The sequence below is a fragment of the Triturus cristatus genome, chromosome 12 (genome assembly GCF_964204655.1).
Source record: "Triturus cristatus chromosome 12, aTriCri1.1, whole genome shotgun sequence".
In the NCBI taxonomy this organism is placed as follows: Eukaryota; Metazoa; Chordata; class Amphibia; order Caudata; family Salamandridae; genus Triturus; species Triturus cristatus.
The window spans coordinates 267,984,230-267,991,772 of NC_140595.1; positions in this window are offsets into that span (position 1 = coordinate 267,984,230).

The following is a 7,543-nucleotide window of genomic DNA, read 5'->3' on the forward strand; positions in this document are numbered from 1 at the left end:
CAATAGAGTCTGTAATATTGTGAAAATTCAAAGTTCACTAAAAATTCTATTTTCCATTTTAATTTCAACCTAGCACACTTCTCTCAATCCTATGCCTCATTTGCTACCACTCTCTACATGACTCTAGCACCTATATGAGGACGTAGATAGAAAGATCTCTTTACCAGCTAAGTGACAGCGAACCCTTCTCACTAGAATTCTTTTAGGTTATGGTACACCAATAGCAATTCAGTGATCTGATAAGTTAAAAGAGGAAGGTTTATGCTACAGTTAATGGAAATAATAAAAACTACGAGTAACAGAATCTAACATCTTCATTTTATCACAACCCGATCAGTTAACCAATATTGCTACCGTCTTGAAAAGTTATATTATGCGGAAGACCCAACTAAAAGGTCCTGAGAGCCATCAGACGTTATGAACTTCTTTTAGTGAGAGCAAAACGATTAAAAGCGAGTTTGACTTACCATATAAATTGATAGAGGCATGCAGAAGGCTGATGAGTTTGATTTCTTTTTTTTTTTGTCTCAGCAACGCAGAGAGATTCTCCTCTGCAACACTGCCTCTGCTGGCCATGCAATATAACCTGCAGATAGAAAAGTCCACCGTTAGTCCATTATTAGAACTTGAATACTTCCAAACTAAAGACAACACTACCAAATAAAATTATTTTCATAAAGCGTTAATAATTAGTACAATAGAGTCTGTAATATTGTGAAAAATCAAAGTTCACTCAATTCTATTTTCCATTTTAATTTCAACCTAGCACACTTCTCTCAATCCTATGCCTCATTTGCTACCACTCTCTACACGACTCTAGCACCTATATGAGGACGTAGATAGAAAGATCTCTTTACCAGCTGAGTGACAGCGAACCCTTCTCACTAGAATTCTTTTAGGTTATGGTACACCAATAGCAATTCAGTGATCTGATAAGTTAAGGGAGGAAGGTTTATGCTACAGTTAATGGAAATAATAAAAACTACAAGTAACAGATTCTAACATCTTCATTTTATCACAACCCTATCAGTTAACCAATATTGCTACCGTCTTGAAAAGTTATATTATGCGGAAGACCCAACTAAAAGGTCCTGAGAGCCATCAGACGTTATGAACTTCTTTTAGTGAGAGCAAAACGATTAAAAGCGAGTTTGACTTACCATATAAATTGATAGAGGCATGCAGAAGGCTGATGAGTTTGATTTCTTTTTTTTTTTTGTCTCAGCAACGCAGAGAGATTCTCCTCTGCAACACTGCCTCTGCTGGCCATGCAATATAACCTGCAGATGGAAAAGTCCACCGTTAGTCCATTATTAGAACTTGAATACTTCCAAACTAAAGACAACACTACCAAATAAAATTATTTCCATGAAGTGTTAATAATTAGCACAATAGAGTCTGTAATATCGTGAAAATTCAAAGTTCACTAAAAATTCTATTTTCCATTTTAATTTCAACCTAGCACACTTCTCTCAATCCTATGCCTCATTTGCTACCACTCTCTACATGACTCTAGCACCTATATGAGGACGTAGATAGAAAGATCTCTTTACCAGCTAAGTGACAGCAAACCCTTCTCACTAGAATTCTTTTAGGTTATGGTACACCAATAGCAATTCAGTGATCTGATAAGTTAAGGGAGGAAGGTTTATGCTACAGTTAATGGAAATAATAAAAACTACGAGTAACAGATTCTAACATCTTCATTTTATCACAACCCTATCAGTTAACCAATATTGCTACCGTCTTGAAAAGTTATATTATGCGGAAGACCCAACTAAAAGGTCCTGAGAGCCATCAGACGTTATGAACTTCTTTTAGTGAGAGCAAAACGATTAAAAGCGAGTTTGACTTACCATATAAATTGATAGAGGCATGCAGAAGGCTGATGAGTTTGATTTCTTTTTTTTTTTGTCTCAGCAACGCAGAGAGATTCTCCTCTGCAACTCAGAGAGATTCTCCTCTGCAACACTGCCTCTGCTGGCCATGCAATATAACCTGCAGATGGAAAAGTCCACCGTTAGTCCATTATTAGAACTTGAATACTTCCAAACTAAAGACAACACTACCAAATAAAATTATTTCCATAAAGTGTTAATAATTAGTACAATAGAGTCTGTAATATTGTGAAAATTCAAAGTTCACTAAAAATTCTATTTTCCATTTTAATTTCAACCTAGCACACTTCTCTCAATCCTATGCCTCATTTGCTACCACTCTCTACATGACTCTAGCACCTATATGAGGACGTAGATAGAAAGATCTCTTTACCATCTAAGTGACAGCGAACCCTTCTCACTAGAATTCTTTTAGGTTATGGTACACCAATAGCAATTCAGTGATCTGATAAGTTAAGGGAGGAAGGTTTATGCTACAGTTAATGGAAATAATAAAAACTACGAGTAACAGATTCTAACATCTTCATTTTATCACAACCCTATCAGTTAACCAATATTGCTACCGTCTTGAAAAGTTACATTATGCGGAAGACCCAACTAAAAGGTCCTGAGAGCCATCAGACGTTATGAACTTCTTTTAGTGAGAGCAAAACGATTAAAAGCGAGTTTGACTTACCATATAAATTGATAGAGGCATGCAGAAGGCTGATGAGTTTGATTTCTTTTTTTTTTTGTCTCAGCAACGCAGAGAGATTCTCCTCTGCAACTCAGAGAGATTCTCCTCTGCAACACTGCCTCTGCTGGCCATGCAATATAACCTACAGATGGAAAAGTCCACCGTTAGTCCATTATTAGAACTTGAATACTTCCAAACTAAAGACAACACTACCAAATAAAATTATTTCCATAAAGTGTTAATAATTAGTACAATAGAGTCTGTAATATTGTGAAAATTCAAAGTTCACTAAAAATTCTATTTTCCATTTTAATTTCAACCTAGCACACTTCTCTCAATCCTATGCCTCATTTGCTACCACTCTCTACATGACTCTAGCACCTATATGAGGACGTAGATAGAAAGATCTCTTTACCATCTAAGTGACAGCGAACCCTTCTCACTAGAATTCTTTTAGGTTATGGTACACCAATAGCAATTCAGTGATCTGATAAGTTAAGGGAGGAAGGTTTATGCTACAGTTAATGGAAATAATAAAAACTACGAGTAACAGATTCTAACATCTTCATTTTATCACAACCCTATCAGTTAACCAATATTGCTACCGTCTTGAAAAGTTACATTATGCGGAAGACCCAACTAAAAGGTCCTGAGAGCCATCAGACGTTATGAACTTCTTTTAGTGAGAACAAAACGATTAAAAGCGAGTTTGACTTACCATATAAATTGATAGAGGCATGCAGAAGGCTGATGAGTTTGATTTCTTTTTTTTTTTGTCTCAGCAACGCAGAGAGATTCTCCTCTGCAACTCAGAGAGATTCTCCTCTGCAACACTGCCTCTGCTGGCCATGCAATATAACCTACAGATGGAAAAGTCCACCGTTAGTCCATTATTAGAACTTGAATACTTCCAAACTAAAGACAACACTACCAAATAAAATTATTTCCATAAAGTGTTAATAATTAGTACAATAGAGTCTGTAATATTGTGAAAATTCAAAGTTCACTAAAAATTCTATTTTCCATTTTAATTTCAACCTAGCACACTTCTCTCAATCCTATGCCTCATTTGCTACCACTCTCTACATGACTAGCACCTATATGAGGACGTAGATAGAAAGATCTCTTTACCAGCTAAGTGACAGCGAACCCTTCTCACTAGAATTCTTTTAGGTTATGGTACACCAATAGCAATTCAGTGATCTGATAAGTTAAGGGAGGAAGGTTTATGCTACAGTTAATGGAAATAATAAAAACTACGAGTAACAGATTCTACCATCTTCATTTTATCACAACCCCATCAGTTAACCAATACTGCTACCGTCTTGAAAAGTTATATTATGCGGAAGACCCAACTAAAAGGTCCTGAGAGCCATCAGACGTTATGAACTTCTTTTAGTGAGAGCAAAACGATTAAAAGCGAGTTTGACTTACCATATAAATTGATAGAGGCATGCAGAAGGCTGATGAGTTTGATTTCTTTTTTTTTTTGTCTCAGCAACGCAGAGAGATTCTCCTCTGCAACACTGCCTCTGCTGGCCATGCAATATAACCTGCAGATGGAAAAGTCCACCGTTAGTCCATTATTAGAACTTGAATACTTCCAAACTAAAGACAACACTACCAAATAAAATTATTTCCATAAAGTGTTAATAATTAGTACAATAGAGTCTGTAATATTGTGAAAATTCAAAGTTCACTAAAAATTCTATTTTCCATTTTAATTTCAACCTAGCACACTTCTCTCAATCCTATGCCTCATTTGCTACCACTCTCTACATGACTCTAGCACCTATATGAGGACGTAGATAGAAAGATCTCTTTACCAGCTAAGTGACAGCGAACCCTTCTCACTAGAATTCTTTTAGGTTATGGTACACCAATAGCAATTCAGTGATCTGATAAGTTAAAAGAGGAAGGTTTATGCTACAGTTAATGGAAATAATAAAAACTACGAGTAACAGAATCTAACATCTTCATTTTATCACAACCCGATCAGTTAACCAATATTGCTACCGTCTTGAAAAGTTATATTATGCGGAAGACCCAACTAAAAGGTCCTGAGAGCCATCAGACGTTATGAACTTCTTTTAGTGAGAGCAAAACGATTAAAAGCGAGTTTGACTTACCATATAAATTGATAGAGGCATGCAGAAGGCTGATGAGTTTGATTTCTTTTTTTTTTTGTCTCAGCAACGCAGAGAGATTCTCCTCTGCAACACTGCCTCTGCTGGCCATGCAATATAACCTGCAGATAGAAAAGTCCACCGTTAGTCCATTATTAGAACTTGAATACTTCCAAACTAAAGACAACACTACCAAATAAAATTATTTTCATAAAGCGTTAATAATTAGTACAATAGAGTCTGTAATATTGTGAAAAATCAAAGTTCACTCAATTCTATTTTCCATTTTAATTTCAACCTAGCACACTTCTCTCAATCCTATGCCTCATTTGCTACCACTCTCTACACGACTCTAGCACCTATATGAGGACGTAGATAGAAAGATCTCTTTACCAGCTGAGTGACAGCGAACCCTTCTCACTAGAATTCTTTTAGGTTATGGTACACCAATAGCAATTCAGTGATCTGATAAGTTAAGGGAGGAAGGTTTATGCTACAGTTAATGGAAATAATAAAAACTACGAGTAACAGATTCTAACATCTTCATTTTATCACAACCCTATCAGTTAACCAATATTGCTACCGTCTTGAAAAGTTATATTATGCGGAAGACCCAACTAAAAGGTCCTGAGAGCCATCAGACGTTATGAACTTCTTTTAGTGAGAGCAAAACGATTAAAAGCGAGTTTGACTTACCATATAAATTGATAGAGGCATGCAGAAGGCTGATGAGTTTGATTTCTTTTTTTTTTTTGTCTCAGCAACGCAGAGAGATTCTCCTCTGCAACACTGCCTCTGCTGGCCATGCAATATAACCTGCAGATGGAAAAGTCCACCGTTAGTCCATTATTAGAACTTGAATACTTCCAAACTAAAGACAACACTACCAAATAAAATTATTTCCATGAAGTGTTAATAATTAGCACAATAGAGTCTGTAATATCGTGAAAATTCAAAGTTCACTAAAAATTCTATTTTCCATTTTAATTTCAACCTAGCACACTTCTCTCAATCCTATGCCTCATTTGCTACCACTCTCTACATGACTCTAGCACCTATATGAGGACGTAGATAGAAAGATCTCTTTACCAGCTAAGTGACAGCAAACCCTTCTCACTAGAATTCTTTTAGGTTATGGTACACCAATAGCAATTCAGTGATCTGATAAGTTAAGGGAGGAAGGTTTATGCTACAGTTAATGGAAATAATAAAAACTACGAGTAACAGATTCTAACATCTTCATTTTATCACAACCCTATCAGTTAACCAATATTGCTACCGTCTTGAAAAGTTATATTATGCGGAAGACCCAACTAAAAGGTCCTGAGAGCCATCAGACGTTATGAACTTCTTTTAGTGAGAGCAAAACGATTAAAAGCGAGTTTGACTTACCATATAAATTGATAGAGGCATGCAGAAGGCTGATGAGTTTGATTTCTTTTTTTTTTTGTCTCAGCAACGCAGAGAGATTCTCCTCTGCAACTCAGAGAGATTCTCCTCTGCAACACTGCCTCTGCTGGCCATGCAATATAACCTGCAGATGGAAAAGTCCACCGTTAGTCCATTATTAGAACTTGAATACTTCCAAACTAAAGACAACACTACCAAATAAAATTATTTCCATAAAGTGTTAATAATTAGTACAATAGAGTCTGTAATATTGTGAAAATTCAAAGTTCACTAAAAATTCTATTTTCCATTTTAATTTCAACCTAGCACACTTCTCTCAATCCTATGCCTCATTTGCTACCACTCTCTACATGACTCTAGCACCTATATGAGGACGTAGATAGAAAGATCTCTTTACCATCTAAGTGACAGCGAACCCTTCTCACTAGAATTCTTTTAGGTTATGGTACACCAATAGCAATTCAGTGATCTGATAAGTTAAGGGAGGAAGGTTTATGCTACAGTTAATGGAAATAATAAAAACTACGAGTAACAGATTCTAACATCTTCATTTTATCACAACCCTATCAGTTAACCAATATTGCTACCGTCTTGAAAAGTTACATTATGCGGAAGACCCAACTAAAAGGTCCTGAGAGCCATCAGACGTTATGAACTTCTTTTAGTGAGAGCAAAACGATTAAAAGCGAGTTTGACTTACCATATAAATTGATAGAGGCATGCAGAAGGCTGATGAGTTTGATTTCTTTTTTTTTTTGTCTCAGCAACGCAGAGAGATTCTCCTCTGCAACTCAGAGAGATTCTCCTCTGCAACACTGCCTCTGCTGGCCATGCAATATAACCTACAGATGGAAAAGTCCACCGTTAGTCCATTATTAGAACTTGAATACTTCCAAACTAAAGACAACACTACCAAATAAAATTATTTCCATAAAGTGTTAATAATTAGTACAATAGAGTCTGTAATATTGTGAAAATTCAAAGTTCACTAAAAATTCTATTTTCCATTTTAATTTCAACCTAGCACACTTCTCTCAATCCTATGCCTCATTTGCTACCACTCTCTACATGACTAGCACCTATATGAGGACGTAGATAGAAAGATCTCTTTACCAGCTAAGTGACAGCGAACCCTTCTCACTAGAATTCTTTTAGGTTATGGTACACCAATAGCAATTCAGTGATCTGATAAGTTAAGGGAGGAAGGTTTATGCTACAGTTAATGGAAATAATAAAAACTACGAGTAACAGATTCTAACATCTTCATTTTATCACAACCCCATCAGTTAACCAATACTGCTACCGTCTTGAAAAGTTATATTATGCGGAAGACCCAACTAAAAGGTCCTGAGAGCCATCAGACGTTATGAACTTCTTTTAGTGAGAGCAAAACGATTAAAAGCGAGTTTGACTTACCATATAAATTGATAGAG